This window comes from Mercenaria mercenaria, chromosome 1, assembly GCF_021730395.1.
Source record: "Mercenaria mercenaria strain notata chromosome 1, MADL_Memer_1, whole genome shotgun sequence".
Lineage (NCBI taxonomy): Eukaryota > Metazoa > Mollusca > Bivalvia > Venerida > Veneridae > Mercenaria > Mercenaria mercenaria.
This window is the reverse complement of record NC_069361.1, coordinates 88876923-88895971: the sequence shown is the minus strand read 5'-3', so window position 1 is coordinate 88895971 and position 19049 is coordinate 88876923. Positions and strand designations below refer to the sequence as shown.

The 19049-nt window shown below is 35.4% G+C and overlaps 1 non-coding gene across 1 annotated transcript; it reads right to left on the bottom strand.

The window, feature by feature from the left end:
* Positions 1–18755: 18755 nt before the first annotated feature.
* On the bottom strand, positions 18756–18827 carry Trnah-gug (transfer RNA histidin (anticodon GUG)). Its single transcript has one exon. It is a non-coding gene; the product is annotated as a tRNA-His (tRNA).
* Between the last annotated feature and the right edge of the window lie 222 nt (positions 18828–19049).

The following is a 19049-nucleotide window of genomic DNA, read 5'->3' as shown; positions in this document are numbered from 1 at the left end:
AAAGTATTTGACCTAGAGTCACCAAAGTTTACAGGAATGTTGGTCAGCATGTGCAGGTGTCCTTTGTCATGTAGTGGGGGCATCTATATCTCATGGACACATTTCTAGTTTATGAAACTTTGGTCAAATGATCACCTCATCAAGACGATGTGCAAAACTCGTGTCTGCTTAAGGTCAAGGTCACAACTCTAGGTCGAAGCTTATAGCCTTCCATTTTGTGTCCGCTCTGTATCTCCTAAACCCCTTGAAGGATTTTCTTGAAACTAAGGTCAATTATCACCTCATCAAGACGATGTGCAGAACTCCCGAGTCAGCCATGTTGGCTCAAGGTCAAGGTCACAACTCTGTGTCAAATGTTAGCCCTCCATTTTTAGTCCACTCTGTATCTCCTAAACCCCTTGAAGAATTTTAATATGACTGCTGTAATATTCCCCTTATTGAGACGATAGGCAGAACTCGAAAATGCTTTCACCCAATATCATCAACTCTCACTATCCATATCAGCAGCTGGGGATGTTAACCGAGTAATGGTCCTTTTATTATAAGCTCGCCTGAAAGGAAGGTTCAGTGTGAGCTAAAAGTATAGGTGGGTGGTCCGTCCTCCATTGTCAACAGTTTAAACGAATGGCTCTGAAACTACTGGTCAGAATTACATGAAACTTGGTTTATAACATCCTTGCAGTTCTAATGGTTCTGCCGCTGCAGCTAAAACTAAAAATATTTTTAAACGACTTGTGGTGGACCTCCAAATTAGTCTGTAGCATCATTAAAAATTACATTCCCATTTTTTAGCTCACCTGTCACATAGTGACAAGGTGAGCTTTTGTGATCACCCGTCGTCTGTTGTCTGTGTGTGCTTGCGTCCGTCAACAATTTCTTGTCTGCGCGATAGTGGTTTCATTTATGATTTTATTTTAACCAAACTTGCACACAACTTGTATCACCATAAGATCTTGGTTCCTTTCTTGAACTGGCCAGATCCCATTATGGGTTCCAGAGTTATGGCCCCTGAAAAAGCGCAAATTAGCTATTTTGACCTTGTCAGCACAATAGCAGCTTTATTTATGATTTGATTTTAACCAAACTTGCACACAACTTGTATCACCATAAGATCTTGGTTCCTTTTTTGAACTGGCCAGATTCCGTTATGGGTTCCAGAGTTATGGCCCCTGAAAGGGCCAGAATTAGCTATTTTGACCTTGTCTGCACTATAGCAACTTCATTTATGATTGTATTTTAACCAAACTTGCACACAACTTGTATCACCATAAGATCTTGGTTCTTTTCTTGAACTGGCGAGATTCCATTATGGGTTCCAGAGTTATGGCCCCTGATACGGCCAGAATTAGCTATTTTGACCTTGTCTGCACAATAGCAGCTTCATTTATGATTTGAATTTAATCAAACTTGCAAAAAACTTGTGTCACCATAAGATCTCAGTTCCTTACTTGAACCGGCCATATCCCTTAATGGGTTCCAGAGTTATGGCCCCTGAAAGGGCCAAAATTAGCTATTTTGACCTTGTCTGCACAATAGCAGCTTCATTTATGATTTGATTTTAACCAAACTTGCACACAACTTGTATCACCACAAGATCTTGCTTCCTTTCTTGAACTGGTGAGATTCCATCATGGGTTCCAGAGTTATGGCCCCTTAAAGGTCCAAAATTGGCTATTTTGGCTTTTGCAGCCATATAGAGACTTCTTTTATGGTTTTAATTTGATACAAACTTCCAAAATATCTTCAACAACAATAAATCTTGGATTCCAGGGCCCACGCTGTCGTTCGCCACTCGAGCCATTTGGCGAATCTGCGATGAAAGTGGCGAAGAAAAATCGCGAGTGGCGAAAATGAAAAAATGTTCGTAATTTGGACCGCCATTTTGTTTCAGACGTTCTAAATCGTAACCTCTGAGAAATTATGTTAAAAAACAGTTGACTGGTTCCGATAATATTACCTTATAAAATTAACTTATTTCGGGATAGTACTACCCAGTCTGCGTTTACTTTTACATACAACAATATGTAATAAACATCTTGACACGCGAGAAGATGCAATTTGCAATCAATTAGCAACCGATTATCGGGTTAAAATAATCTTTTTGTTTTGTTGTCATTACGGCAGATTAAATGATTGATGCCTTTAATTTCCATGGATCAAATAATTAATAAATAAATCGGCAAAATAATGAATGGTTTGATGAATTTTTTAACGTTGTCGCCACCGTCAGACAGTATCTTAGTCACAGGCACGGGTCCAGTGTATTTTTTGTTTAATATAAACATCCTTTTTTTTTCACACAAATATACTTTTTATATGTTAGTCAAATGAAAAAAAAAATGATGACAAAAAATCCGGTCACAATATCATACACAACACTGTGACCGGATTTTTGTCATCATTTTTTTTTCCATTTGACTAACATATAGAAAGCATATAAAATTTGTGTGAAAAAAGGTTGTTTTTTTATATTAATAAAAAAAAAATAAAAATACACTGGATCCGTGTCTGTGATCTTAGTAAGTAATTAGTAAAGGTGTTTGCCAAGTTTTTTGAATGTCTTTAAAAGTTAGGAATGGATTTGAAATGTAATCCTGTATCAGGGTAGATTTCTCGGAAGCACAGAGCACCAAAAACACAGCCCCCGGGCCATGCATTTACATAGTAGGCCCACAACAAAAAGAAGCTGTAATGGAAAAATATTTCAGACAGGTTGCTTCAAACATCCAACAACATTTTAAAATACAAAGCTTGCTTTAGAGGTATACCCACTTTCATTCAAAAGTCCCCCTATATAGCTAGAATATCACCATTTGCTTATGGGAAGTAACAAAAATTTTCAACGCGCCGCAGGAAGGGAAACCTCTCCAGCACCCTCCCTACCGTTCCCGAGAAAAAAGGTGGCTCCAACTTTTTTCAGCCCAGTGTGGGCCCTGGATTCCATGACAAATCAGATCCAATCGTAGGTTCCAGAGTTATTTTATATCTGATTACCTCCCCTGATTGTAATCAAAATGGATTTATATCAGGAAGTACTTATAGGACTTATTTGAAATTTCATTATTGTTATTAGTTGGACTGAGACAATCAGGGTAGATAACTATGGACTGATTTTATGTCAAATTACCTCCCTTTGTTTCAAATTAAAATGGGTATACCTCCATAACTAATGAAGATACTGATCTGAAATTTCATTTATGTCAACAGATTTATTTGGCAGATCCTTCTTTTGTTCACTTACAATATTTTTTTTTTCATTACTTCCCTTTTACGTTACTATAAATAGCTTATTTTTAGTAACTTTTTTATTATTGGCCGTAGGGAAAAACCGAGACCACTTTTCTGTGGTACAACATGGATGGTACCTCCAATTTTTAGGTGTATTTTGACATATCTATACCTTGTAAGAATTTTGTTTTCTTTTTGGTTAAATTTCTTCCCTTTGTTGCTCCTGTCCTTTCGACTTAGATATTTTTTCTGAGGACCGTCTTGTCCTCAAGTGCAATGATAACAGGTGAGCGATATAGGGCCATCATGGCCCTCTTGTTTTTCAAATAGAGACACATGCCGCTATAGCTAAAAATCAAAATACCTTTAAACATCTTTTCATGATCTTCATCAAACTTGGTCTGTAGTATGGTAGTAAGGCCGTCTCTCAAATTTGTTCAAATTGGGGCACTTGGCCCCTTTTAGTGGCTACTTGAGCTTAAAATAAAAATGCCTTTAAACATCTTTTCATGAATCGCTTAACAGATCTTATCAAACTTGGTCTTCAGCATTATTTTGAGGTCCTCGTCCACATTTGTTCAGCCCTATTACTGGGCTTTTAGAGCTGAAAATAGAAATATTTTTAAATGACTACTTTTCATGAACTGCTTGATGGATCTTCATCAAACTTGGTCTGTATCTTTATTATTTCCTCTCAACACTTTGTTCAGATTGGGCATTTGGCTCCTAGGGCCGCTTTTTTGCTCGACTATACGAAGTAAATGGAGAGCTATCCTACTCGACCCAGCGTTGGCGTCCTTCTGCGTCCCCATCTGGTTAAAGTTTTTATACACTTTCTCTTTTTTATGCCCCTCTTCGAAGAAGGAGGGGTATATTGTTTTGCAGATGTCGGTATGTCTGTCGGTCGGTCGGTATGTAGACCAATCCGTTTCCGGATGATAATTCGTGGGCCTAGGATCATGAAAGTTGATAGGGAGATTGGTCATAACCAGCAGATGACCCCTATTGATTTTGAGGTTAGAAGGTCAAAGGTCACAGTCTCCTAGAACAGTTAAATGGTGTCCGGATGATAGCTCAAGAACGCTTTGGCTTAGGATCATGAAAATTGACAGGAAGGTTGATCATGACCAGCAGATGACCCCTATTGATTTTGAGATCAATAGGTCAAAGGTCAAGGTCACAGTGACACGGAACAGGTCAACAGTTTCCAGATGATAACTCATGAATCCTTTGGCCTAGGATCATGAAAGTTGACAAGGAGATTGATCATGTCCAGCAGATGACCCCTATTGATTTTAAGGTCAGAGGTCAAGGACACAGTAACCCTGAACAGTTAAACAGTTTCTGAATGATAACTCAAGAACACTTGGGCCTAGGATCATGAAAATTGATGGGGAGGTTGATCATGACCAGCAGATGACCCCTATTGATTTTGAGGTCAGTAGGTCAAAGGTCAAGGTCACAGTGACCCAGAACAGTTATATGGTTTCCAGACAATAACTTGAGAATGCTTGGGCCTAGGATAATGAAACTTGATAGGGAAGTTGGTCATGATCAGCAGATGACTCCTATTGATGTTGAGGTCAGTAGATCTAAGATCAAGGTCACAATGACCCAGAACAGTTAAAAGGTTTCTGGATGATAACTTAAGAATGCTTGTGCCTAGGATCATGAAACTTAATAGGGAGGTTGATCATGACCAGCAAGTGACCTTTATTTATTTCAAGGTCAAGGTCACATTTACCCAGAACAGTAGAACTTTTGTATACAATGACCAAATAATTTCTGTTCCTTGTGCAATTACTGAATGCATCAAGGGGGGCATTTCGTGTTCTATGAGCTTTTGTTTCTCCTTATCTCTGTAATTACTTGATGGATTTGTTTCAAACTTACAATAGTTATTCCTCATCATCACCCACATCATAGGCACAAGGGCTATAACTCTCACACAAATATTTCATGAATTATCCCCCTTTTTTACTTAGAATTTCAGGTTAAAGTTTTGATGCACTTTCACTCTCTTAATTATTACTAAATGGATTTGATTCAAAGTGAAAGCAGTTGTTCCACATCATCTCCCTCATCATATGACACAAGGTCCATAACTCTGGTACCAATATTTAATGAATTATCCCCCACTTTTACTTAGAATTTCAGGTTAAAGTTTTGGTGCACTATCACTCTATCTCAGTTATTACTAAATGGATTTGATTCAAACTTAAAATAGTTGTTCCACCTTATCACCCACATCATAGGACACAAGGTGCATAACTCAGGCACCAATTTTTAGCTTGACTTTTCGAAGAAAATGTAGAGCTATTGCACTCGCCCCGGTGTCGGCGTCGGCATTGGTTAAAGTTTTTGATAAAGTCAAATATCTCTGTTACTATCAAAGCTATTGACTTGAAACTTAAAATAGGTATTTACTATCAAAGTCTACACCAGGAGAAACAGTCCCCATAACTCTGGTTTGAATTTTGACAGAATTGTGCCCCTTTTTAACTTAGAATTTTTGGTTAAAGTTTTTGATAAAGTCAAATATCTCTATTACTGTCAAAGCTATTGACTTGAAACTTAAAATACTTATTCACTATCAAAATCTACACCAGAAGAAACAATCCCCATAACTCTGATTGAATTTTGACAGAATAATGCCCCTTTTTAACTTAGATTTTTTTGTTAAAATTTTTGATAAAGTCAAGGTATTCAACTGAAACCTGCTGTACTTACTCATAATGACAATATAAATTAGTATCAGAATATTCGTAACTCTACTTGCAGAATTTTTAGAATTATGCCCCTTTTTAGCTCCACTATTGGGAGAATAGGGGGGCTATTCTACTCGCCCCGGCGTTGGCATCGGTGTGAACTTTCTTGGTTAAAGTTTTTCGGCAACCTTTGTTTTTCTGTCACATCTTTGTTACTATTGCTTATATCTTACTGTAACTTCACATAAACATTGTCCAGCATACAAACAAAGTATATGCAGGGGCTGGGCCCATTATACCCAAGGTCAAGGTCACCAAGGTGTTATACTTCGATTATTTTCAAGGTTAAAAGTTTTTCGGCAACCTTTGTTTTTGTGTCATATCTTTGTTCCTATTGCTTATATCTTACTGTAAGTTCACATAAACATTGTCCAGCATACAAACAAAGTATGTGCAGGGGCAGGACCCATTATACCAAAGGTCAAGGTCACCAAGGTGTTATACTTTGGTTATTTTTAAGGTTAAAGTTTTTTAGGCAACCTTTGTTTTTCTGTAATATCTTTGTTACTATTGCTTTTATCTTACTGTAACTTCACATGAACATTGTCCAGCATACAAACAAAGTATGTGCAGGGGTTGGGCCCATTATACCCAAGGTCAAGGTCATCAAGGTGTTATACTTAGGTTATTTTTAAGGTTAAAGTTTTTCGGCAACCTTTTTTTTCTGTCATATCTTTGTTACTATTGCTTATATCTTACTGTAAGTTCACATAAACATTGTCCAGCATACAAACAAAGTATGTGCAGGGGATGGGCCCATTATACCCAAGGTCAAGGTCACAAAGTTGTTATACTTGGAATTATTTTCATGTTAAATGTTTTTGAAAGCTTTGTTTATAGACATATCTTTGGTTCTTTAATAGATAATGACTTGAAATTAAAATTATTTCTTTATACCGGTAATATGTGTTACAATCCCCATAACTCTAGCTGTATTTTTGACAGAATTATGCCCCTTTCATACTTACAATTTTTGGCAATCTTTGCTTTCTTGATGTTACTTTAGTACAATATAAGATAAAGACTTGACACTTGAAATTTATCTTTATCATCATCATCTGCATGAGTGGTAACAATCCCCATAACTCTGATTTGTATTTTTGACCAAATTATGCCCCTTTTCATACATAAATTTTTTGACACTTCGTTTTCTTGACATAACTTTGATACTATATAAGGTTATAACTTGAAACTCAAAATATATATTGTGGTAACAATCCCAATAACTCTAGTTTGTGTTCTTGACAGAATTATGCCCCTTGGTGTATCTTCCTTTAAAGTAGAGGTCTCTTATTGAGACATATATTCATTTTACTGTCAAATCGCCGAATAGTGGAGCGCGCTGTCTTACGGACAGCTCTTGTTTATTTACAAATTAAAGTTTTTATAAAGTCCAAAATCTTCTTCATTACTTAAAAATTCAATTAAAACCCACTGTATGGTCATAGTGACAGTGTATGTTAGTGTAACAAATGCGTAACTCGACCTATAGTAGTATGCCTCTTTTTATCTTAGAAATTTTGATGACAGTTTTCATGAAGTCCAAAATCTTCATTACTTTAGATATTCAATGGAAACCTGCCATACTTCCTCATAGTGACAATGTAGATGCTTAACTCTGCCTTCAAGATTCCCAGAATCGTGCCTCTTTTTAACTTAGAAATTTTGGTAAAGGTTTTTATATAAAGACCAATATTTTCTTCATTACTTACGATTTCAATTGAAACTTGCTTCATTAGTGTGATAGGATGCGCAACTGTATATGCTTCTTTTTTTACCGAGTTTTTAACCAACTACCTTTTAAAACACATCTTTTAGGTAATAACTCAATGTTACGACATCAAGTCCCATAACTCTTACACAAATTTTACCAAAAGTTATCCACCAAGTTCGATCTTGGTAGAAGTTTGGCATACAAATTGATCTCTCTAAAGTCAACTCTACTTTATACAAGATATTGAGGTGGATAAAACATGTGAAAGGTGCATGTCCGATAACTCTGACTAGTATTTTGTTATGCTCCTTTTTTGTCTCCCACATTTTTTCGAAGAAAAAAATAAAAGATAGTAACTGGCTGCATCCGTTTGTCCAACAGTTCGTCTCTTTGTCCGCACGTCACACTTTGTGTCCGGTCCACAACTCTGTCATCCGTGAAGACATTATAACATGGCACAAATGTTCCCCATATTGAGACGACATCCGAGCTCCAAGGTCAAAGTCACACTTCGAGGTTGAAGGTTAACAGGGTCTATTTCGTGTCCGATCCATAACTGCCATTCATCAAGAAATTTTGAAATTACTTGGCACTAATGTGACGACGTAGCCTTAAGTCTCCAAGTCCTAGCTCAGAGGTCAAGAAAAGGGTAAGAGGGTCTATTTCATGTCCGGTCCATAATTCTTCTTTATCAGGAGATTTCAAAATCACTTGGCACAAGTGTTTCCGTTAATGAGATGATACGTCAAGTGCTAGACCCAGGCCTCTGTCTCAAAGGTCAAGGTCACACTTACAGGTCAAAGTTAAAAGGCCATTTTATTCGTCTAGTTTGCAAAGATGGCTTTTCAAGGTAATTGGCATAAACAATCACCATTGCAAATTGATTTGTCACATGTAAGACCCAGACCTCAATCGTAAGGTCAAGGTCACACTGGAGGCATCGTGACAAAAGATTTTTGGTAATTTTTTTTACCTTTTTTATACATAAATATTCACCATTGCAGAGTAGGGGAAACTTCCCATTCGGGAAATCAATTTATGTTTTTCCCGAACCTGAAACTTGTGTTTAAATATAGTAACTTGTTTCCCGTTCGGAAGCAAACTCATTTTTTCTCTTGTTTGCAAAAAAGGCTCGGTGCATAAGAGTATGCATGGTGTCATTAAATTGAATATGCCGATTTAAACCTAAATACTTTATCTGATTTTGAACTTATGTCTTAACAAAATTCTTATCTAACTTCTATATTTCTTTTATTTCTATATTTCTGTTTTCAAATCTTCCCGAACATGACGTTTGTGAACACAGACATGTATATTCACATTGAATTGCATTCAGTCATAATTATGACCCCCTTTTTCCGCTCAAAAAAATAATTTTCTTTTGTTTTCAGGAATTTGTTCAGGTCCGTATGAAAGCTTTTAAATGATGCATACTATTGCAGAAAATCATTTTGGATCAGTATATTTTTAATCAACATAACATTTAAACAAGAACTGCATAGACGAGTATAAACTGTGTATTTGTCAGAAAAAAAGGTGCTGAAGCATCTGGAAATATTTTGTTTTAACGATCATCAAGTAGGGCAATGTTAAAAAGTGTCCTACTTGTTCCCCCGCATGAAAATCATTCTGGTAATACTGGTATAATACAGCTATAGTACAAAGCTTTCTAGAGTTTACGTTTTTTATCTACTTCATCAGTATGTATTAATACTGATTTGTTCCTTTTTTATTTAATCTGTCTTTTTTCTGTATCTTGTAAACCTTTTTTTTTTAAACACAGCAAAGTAAACATCTTTATATAAGATAAATGAAATAAACATGCGTTGCAACTGTACAGGTCTACCTACGCTCACTGCGTTGGAATCATTTTTGGTCAATTATTTTATATACCTGCATTGACAATTCACCGATTACGAGGAAATGATTGTTTTTGATAGTGTCATACTTACGCTATGATGCAAACGTAATCAGGGGTCGTTTTGTACAAAAATCTACAATTTTAATCAAAATTCTACAAAATTAGCAGTCCCTTATCATACTGTACAGAACTGAATGCATTGATGGCAAGGAATTGCAATGACTGGAAGAGTACATATGTTGGCTCCTGTCACACTTGCTATTCCCAGTGAAATGTGAACAAATAGGATAAACTCATTAGAAAACTTACAGATAACAGAGAAAATACATTCTCCCAGCTATACATGTACTTATCCACCATTTCTGCGTCGAATTCTCTACCGCCGCGGCGACGGAACCAACGCTTCTGCGAAAGCTATTGCCAGTGTCCTTTTATTTTATGCTTTTCAGTGAAATACTGAACATTATCAGTGAAATACTGAACATTATCAGTGAAATAAAATGATATTTTCACTGGTTCAAACGTTCACTCATGAATACCATAATTAACGTTTTCACTCTCGAAAATAATGCATATGATGTTCACTCGGTGAAAAATATATTCCGGTCTTACACTGAAACAAACAAATATCCTCTACATACAGTAGAAATAAAGTGTGGCCTGAATTTAACTAATTACACCAAGTACTTAGCATACTGCTAAATTTAAAAAGGTATCTTTAGTGTTAACACAAGGTCAGTGATTGTATTTCTCAATTTTTATGCAACTCGTGTATAATAACCATCAAGAATACAGTATGCTATTTTGTGCTGATTGTAAGAAAGGTTGCTCCGTCACTGGCACAATGTGTCTCTGCTATATGAATATCACAAATATATATTGCAGTAAGAAAATAAAAATTCAGTTATGTTTTAACTTTCGATTTCCAAAGGGAATTATTACAAAGAATATCAGAAACACAATAAATAATGCTATAAATATTTATGTTGATGCCATTTTCTTAAAACTTGGATTGGTTTATTCTGAATGTTGTACTATGGGGTTACTCTTTAAAACTTGTTATGTATTACCTGTACCGATTACGAGGATTGTGTCTGATATAGTCATACTTACGCTATGATGCAAATGTAATCAGGATCGTTTTGTAAAATCGAAATATTATAAAATCAGCAGTCTCTCTTCAAACTGTACAGAAGTGTTTACATTAATGACAAAGAAATTGCACTGAACAAACGTGAAAAGCACGTATGTGGGCTCCTGTCTCCCTTGTTGTTTCCAGCCAAATGTGAAAAGGTAAGATATAGGCTTTCTCATTAGAAAACTTACTGATGACATGGGAAATACATTCACCCTGTCATATTTATCAACCGTTTCCACGACGAATCCTCCACCGCCACGGCGTTGGAACCACCGCTTCTACGAAAGCTATGACCAGTGTGTTTACGACACGTCTGTGCTAACAGGTGCTTCGTGCATTAGCAGTAAGTAATATACTTTTAAGTATCTACAACGTAAGTTTACCGTATATGAATGTATACCAACCACTTGACCATTTAAACACTAATCCCTGCCAGTTTAAACCCACATTAGCCTCGCGGATTTTAAATCTGTTACTTTTTAATCTCAAAAACAAGTTAACAAATAAAAGTCTTTATGACTTTCATGTTTTTAAAATAGATTAAAGTATTTAACTTACTTTATTCCATCGCATTCTCACTTAAGAACTTTTTTTTTCTCAAAAAAGCACAATTACTTTTGTAATGTTTCAGAATCGTAAACTGCAATTTTAATACTGAGGAAAAAAGCTTTAAAGCTGTTTTTTTTTTAATTTACGCTTGTTATTAACGAGTTGAAAATTATGTTAACCATACTTGAATACACTTTAAATTTTACCTACGACTTCAGTTTCAAAGATACATTTTCACATATTTATAGCAGAAAAAAGCATTAAGTTTTCATCACCCGTATACATCGTATTTATGAACTTGTTATTTAAAATATGAATGTTTTTAAAAAGCACGACAAAATACAATATTCAGCAAATAAATCTCTATGCTTCACAAATATCCGTTTCATGTTTTCAGAAACTCGCTTCCTCGGACTTAATTATTTTCTTACACAAAATATATAGTAATATGCGAACATTTTGTGCTATCCATTTTTTTTAAAGAACACAGGCAACCGGAAATGAAGAATACTTCCGAATAAAGACAATCATATAATGATAGAGCACATGTAAGTATTAGCAAAGTATTTATAGACAGGTTCGTATATTATGTTCCTGCTTATAACTGTTTCAGCACTATATGTTTTTCTTCTATTTCTTAGCACATATAAAAGTATTTCAAGATCTTTTTATAAATATATACGTACAAAAAGCACTGCCAAGTGAATCATTTTGCCAACACAGGTTCCGCCTCATTTGTAATTTTAGTGGCTCTTACTTCCATAAACGGTCCACCGTAGTGTTTTAGCATAGTGTTATTATTTTTTCTAAATGCTGCAGGTAATGCAGTGTTATTTAGCACCTTCTTTGAAATAGCACTTTGCATACTTATTCCAAAAGCAGACTTGGAATAGTGTCCAGTTTTAGCTTTTGGTAGAAACTCGATTGTCGTCTGCATCTTGTTGATTTCGTTCATCAGGCTGGGGATATGGCTGTACGTTTGTTCGAGCTCAGTGAGTACCTTCGGTTTTTCTATAGGTTTTTTCATTACTACTGACTGATATTGTTTCGTTGCCTCTGCCCTGGTCTTGATATTTAACTTAGTAGCCCTTCTCCTTGGTGGCCTTACACTGCCCTTTGCTGTTCCTACAGAACGCTGGCCAAGATGAGGTAAACTGGGACTTTCTGCTTGTTTCATATCAAGATTGATATTTTCTGGTGAAGATTTTTCAGTATGAGTATCCTGCACTTTAGGAAATGTTCTGTATAAACCTTCATTTGTAAACGACTTTTCCCTGACATTTGAATCAAGTGCACTAACCTTCTCGAACTCTTTCGTTTCAGCTTCATCAATTAACTTCTCATTTCGTTTTGTCTCATTTGTTAATGTGTTTGGTCTTGTCCTTATGTCTGTAGCATTAAGGGAACTATTGTTTCTAGTTTGCATGCCACTTACTGCTCTTATTTCACTTATATTAGTATTCTCCCTTGATGGCGGAGGAGCTCGTTTCAAAGCATCGTAACAGAAATCCTCATCAAAACAGTTATCAGACAAACCGTTACTAGGCATGGCGCTAGTTTTAGCTCGACGCATGTCTGAGATGCCCATACTTCTGGCAACGAAAGGATCAGCCGATTGCGTTTCACGCTTAACCTCTGGATACATCTGCTGACCCAGTAGTTTAACCTCCGTCATTGACCTCTGCAAACTCAATCTGTATCCATAGAAACTAGTCACCACTGGTAATTTAGTAGATGAATCTTGTGACCAGAAGAACATTTTAGGTTGACATTCAGATTCCTTTCTCATTCCCTGGCCCATCACGGACATTTCTTCCTCATGATCATTAGTATCTCTATTCGGTGGATTATTAACATCCAACATAGTTTTCGTTTGTTTTCCTAAAACAGTTCTCCTATGCTGTTCCATTGCTCCATTTTTTTCTTCAGCTCTATCCCTCCTGTCTTTGTCTTTTATCCTATACTCTTTTACTTCCCTCTTGAGTCTGAAAGCAAATCGTCTTTCTTCGCGGAGTTCACTTTCTATTCTACTAACGCTTCGGCGACACTGCCTATCTATACTTTTAAGCTGTTTACACAAAATATTACTTTCAACAATATTTTTTGCTCTTGCTTTTATAAAGCTTACATCGAAACATTCGGCCTCCTCATTGTCCATATTTATAATCTATTATCACCTTCAGAGATTATTGCACTCTCAAACAGTGTTAGCCAAGTATTTAATCCAGCTCTAACCTTTCAGGTTCGTAAATCACGTTAACTACTAAGCCATATATATTCAGGTGAAAAAAATAGTCTTAAAATCGGGATTAATGTATAAATGACATTAAGGCAATACATAAAGTTAATATAATTGTTTAAAAAAGGAATAGTAAACATTTAATAATCATGTACATGTAATAACATTTTGTGTTGTTTAAAGTTCTGAAGGACGTTTCTGGGCGGATTTCTTTTTGATTTGTCTTCATTAATATTTTGCATCATTCTGGAAATTTCAGTAGGGCCTTTAAAAAAGTGTGAAGAGTTAAAGGGACATGACGCGAATATTTTAATGTATTATTACGCAGTGTCGTTTTTAAAACAAGTGGCATGTTCATGAGTATGTTACATTCTATTAACTTCCCATAAACTATACTGTATTGCACACTCAGCAGGTGTACGCGTATTCTATATACTACAAGATTATTGTATATACTACACGAGTATTGTCTATACTACACGAGTATTGTCTGTACTACACGAGTTTTGTCTATATTACACGAGTATTGTCTGTACTACACGAGTATTGTATATACTACACGAGTATTGTATATACTACACGAGTATTGTCTATACTACACGATTATTGTCTATGCTACACGATTATTGTATATACTACACGAGTATTGTATATACTACACGATTATTGTCTATACTACACGAGTATTGTCTATACTACACGAGTATTGTCTATACTACACGATTATTGTCTATACTACACGAGTATTGTCTATACTACACGAGTATTGTATATACCACACGATTATTGTCTATACTACACGAGTATTGTCTATACTACACGAGTTTTGTATATACTACACGAGTATTGTCTATACTACATGGGTATTGTCTGTACTACACGGGTATTGTCTATATTACATGAGTATTGTCTATACTACACAATTATTGTATATATTACACGACTATTGTCTATACTACAAGAGTATTGTATATATTACACGAGTATTGTCTATACTACATGAGTGTTGTCTATATTACACGGGTATTGCCTATACTACACGGGTATTGTCTGTACTACACGGGTATTGTATATACTATGTGAGTATTGTCTATACTTCACGAGTATTGTCAATGCTTCACTGAGTATTTTCTTTAATACATGAGCATTTCATATACAACGCGAGTATTGTATATACTTCACTGAGTACTTTATATACTACACAAGCATTTCATATACAACGCGGGTATTGTATATACTACACGAGCATTTCATATACAACGCGAGTATTGTATATACTACACGAGCATTTCATATAAAACTACACGAGCATTTCATATAAAACTACACGAGCATTTCATATAAAACGCGAGTATTGTATATACTACACGAGCATTTCATATAAAACTACACGAGCATTTCATATACAACGCGAGTATTGTATATACTACACGAGCATTTCATATAAAACTACACGATCATTTCATATACAACGCGGGTATTGTATATACTACACGAGTATTTCATATACAACGCGAGTATTGTATATACTAGTACTACACGAGCATTTCATATACAACGCGAGTACTATATATACTACACGAGCATTTCATATACAACGCGATATTCTTTTAAAACATAGTTATTGTTATATTACGTTTATTTAAGACTTCTTTAATTTGAGACGTGTTTGTCGAGAAAATGTAAGTAATTCTGATATGTGTATTCTTGTATAAATGTTAAATTATAAATTAACTGTAAGATTGTGTGTATAAGTGAATGTATATCAGTTGAAGACCATACTGGAAATAAGTTGTTAAATATCTGTATTTGTACACTAAGTATGTCACCTTCAGAAATCAAAGTTATTATTTTTATTATTATTATTATTATTATTATTATTATTATTATTATTATTATAGTATTATATATACTACACGAGCATTTCATATACAACGCGAGTATTACATACATGTATACTAAACGACTTTTCATACTTCATTCCACTGAATTGCTGTTTTGATATATATCTACAATCTTCAAGAAATGAAATAGTTCGGGAAAAAAACTACAAAACTCTACAAACAAACAGCAACACCCTAAGATACTAGCCTTTTCTAGAATTTTCAAGTTTTCGGACAAGCTTCAAAAGTCTTTTATTTCAACTAAGATGTAGATAATTCTACTAAATGATGGATTCCTTATTCTTCTCACAATGATATATTCATAAAGGTAATAAATTTTGTATACCGTTTTATGAAAAAAGATACTATGTAAATCAATCTGACTAAAGTACATCTCCTATTACGCTACGCATAGGATCTGACAACGAGCTATTGATGGCCTCGTTCTGACAACCCTTCCGCTAGCCAATCAAAAGCTACCTTACAACATCCTGCAAGCTTTAAAACGCCTTGGGTTTTGATATCAACAATTTTTATGACAAAAGATGTCAGACAGCCGATTAGCTCAGTCGGTAGGGCACTAGCTTTGTAAACGAGAGGTCCCGGGTTCGAATCCTGGATTAACCGTAAATTTTTCTTACTCTTTGACATTCGAACAAGTTGTCTGATTGGTTCAAACAAAAATAGATTTGCGAAAATAAATATAGCAATATTGGAAATCCAAAATATACAGAAGACGAATGTGAATGGGTCGTTCTCAGATCTTCGTTTAGAAGATCAAGTACTTTAGTCAGATTGCTATGTAAATCTACTAGGAAATGTATTATGATATAAATATGGCATTCCTGAAAAGGGATATGAAAAATGTTCACATCCAGAAATATGAATATCGACCAAGGTGATGTTGTTGATATCACCCACTCAGGAATGCAATATTTATTTTATTATATTGGAGACACATTTAAAGTATATTTGTTCGAAAAATCAACATAACTGGGATAAGATGTATAATATTTACGTCATATATGTGGAGGTTTGTGTCTGGTAAAGACCAGTGAAAGACCATCCGCGATCCGAAATTGTGGCGAATTTCTTTTAAACCCCATTTTTATTTTATTTTTCTCTCTCTGTCATTAGGGCAAATATAAATAAGCGTTTGGTCAACTTTGATTATTGTAGTCTCAATGTGATCTAGGAGAAAAGAGTAACGGTATCACATTATGATAAACACATGCGCAAAATAAAAAAACCAGAATAAATCTTTAATGTTCTCGCGAAATAGCCATTTTTAAAACAAAACCAGGAAATTTACTGCCCAGGGAAATTAGATTATTTTACAGTACAAATGATACACGTGTTATTGGATGTTAAAAAACCGTCTTATATAATTAAAGGACATCTTTAGTAATTTGGAACAATCCTCACGGTATAATTTAAAAGTAAAGATATTAATTGTTTTAACGGCTCAGGAACGAGGTGTAGGAAGATGCTACACTAAATTGAAACTTCTAAACAGAGTTTTATCTTACAAAAATATATACCCAGCAGTGTCAAGACTGCGACATTGATAGGCATGGTGTTACCAGGATTCGAACCAGGGCTATTGTGGCCACAATGCGAAGAACTAACCATTATCCACGCTGAGCTGATGTCGTATAGCAAATAGCCGTAAGCACGTAGTTACTGACAATACACTCATGTAATATCTTATTATAAAACATAATATTCATGAGCTAAAACAAAAACTAAAGCATAATCCTATACTAACAGCGGTAATATTCTAACTGGATGACTGATTTGAAAGTAAAAATATATTTCTTGTTGTGGTCCGGGAACAAAACAGAACTTTCATTCTACATTGCGACGATCACAGCCATGCTGTGATCAGGATTGAAACCAGGGTTATCGCGGCCACACCGTGAAGTATAAACCATTATACGATCATAACTCAGTTTGGAAAGTTACTTGACAGTGCACTTATCTAACATTTTAATAAAAAAGAAGTCTTAAAACAAAAAAATAAAAGCATGATACACGTCTTACTCGCAGTATACTCCTTTACTGATTTATTAGTATCCTCACTGAATCATTTGAAAGTAAAAATAAAGCCCTTTATCTGTTTATGAACAAAACAGGACAAAATGCATGCTCAGAAGTGCCGAAACTGCGACGATCACAGGCATACCGTGACCAGGATTCGAACCTGGGTTGTCGGGGCCACAACGCGAAGTACTAACCACAATACGATCACAGTGAATATAATCCTAAACTGATTTAACAGCGGTAATGTACTCATGGAATAATTTAAAAGTAAAAAAAAGTAATTCTTTTCCTGTCCCGGGAGAAACACAGAAGAAAAGATATGCGCACAAGTGCCAAGACTGTTTCGATAACATGCATGCCGTGACCAGGATTCGAACATTGGTTATTGCGGCCACAACGCGAAGTACCGGCCGCTATACGATCACGATTAAAGCGATAAGCACATTGATTTGAATTTGTCTTTCCCGCATTTTAGAGTATAGCGAGAAAGGACCGCCGTGACTGGTAATCAACCAACGAGAACAGTAATAGGTGTTGTAGATATTTTGTCCTAGCGTGCACTTCCTTTGGCAAGTTTCTTAATATAGAAATATACATTGGTACGATTTTTAAGAACGTGAATACTTCTGCTTTTACATAATGAGGTTTGTTTTCGTGATTAAAACTGAAAAGTAAGCGTATGTTACAATTCATAGGTGTTGTAGATAATTGCTAGCTATGGTGTATATTTCAATTAGCTCAAAATAAATTAAAAGTTCAATAATATACAAAATAAAGCTTTTTATAAGGAATTGAATACTTATGTTTCTACATGAAGAAGTTTCGCGTTACAATAAAAAAATTTCATGTGTAAAGTCCACACGCACGCACGTACACCAGTGACAAAAGCACTGAATCGTCATTTCGACTCAGGTTTTCAGAGCCACAGTCTGTTCTTTTCTAGACATTGTGTTTTTCAACGACATGGAAAATTCCAATGCAGCAATCTGTTATCACGTTATCAAACATAAATCTTAGCTAAAATTCGTTTTCTGTTTGTGTACGAAACAGAGCAAAAAATATGCTTACTCGTGAAAATATTTCATGTAATCCTATAGTAACAGCGGAAATATTCTCACTGAATGATTGGAAAGTAAAAGTATAGTTCTTATTCCTGTTAGGGAACAAAACAGCTTTCATTTTACAAAAGAAAATAATTGCTCAGGAATGCCGAAACAGTGACAATCTGTAATCACGTTCTTAAATATAAATCGTAGTTAAAATTCACCGTCTGTGTACAAAACAGAACAAAAAATATGCTCAGCAGTGCCGAGACTGCGACGATCACAGGCATGCCGTGACCAGGATTCGAACCTGGGTTGTCGCGGCCACAACGCGAAGTACTAACCACTATACGATCACGGCTAAGCGCACTGAGCTGATGTCGAATGATTTTTACCACACACAAATAGTGATAAGCACTTTGTGTGTTTTGTAGTGTGGTTTATCGAACCGCACTGGTAAAGTATGTTTAATTATAGTGTATACTTCATTGCAAAGGGATTCAAAGTTCCTTGATATCATATACATATTTTCAGAGCCACATTCTCTTGTTTTCTGGACGTCATGCTTTTCAAATACATGGAA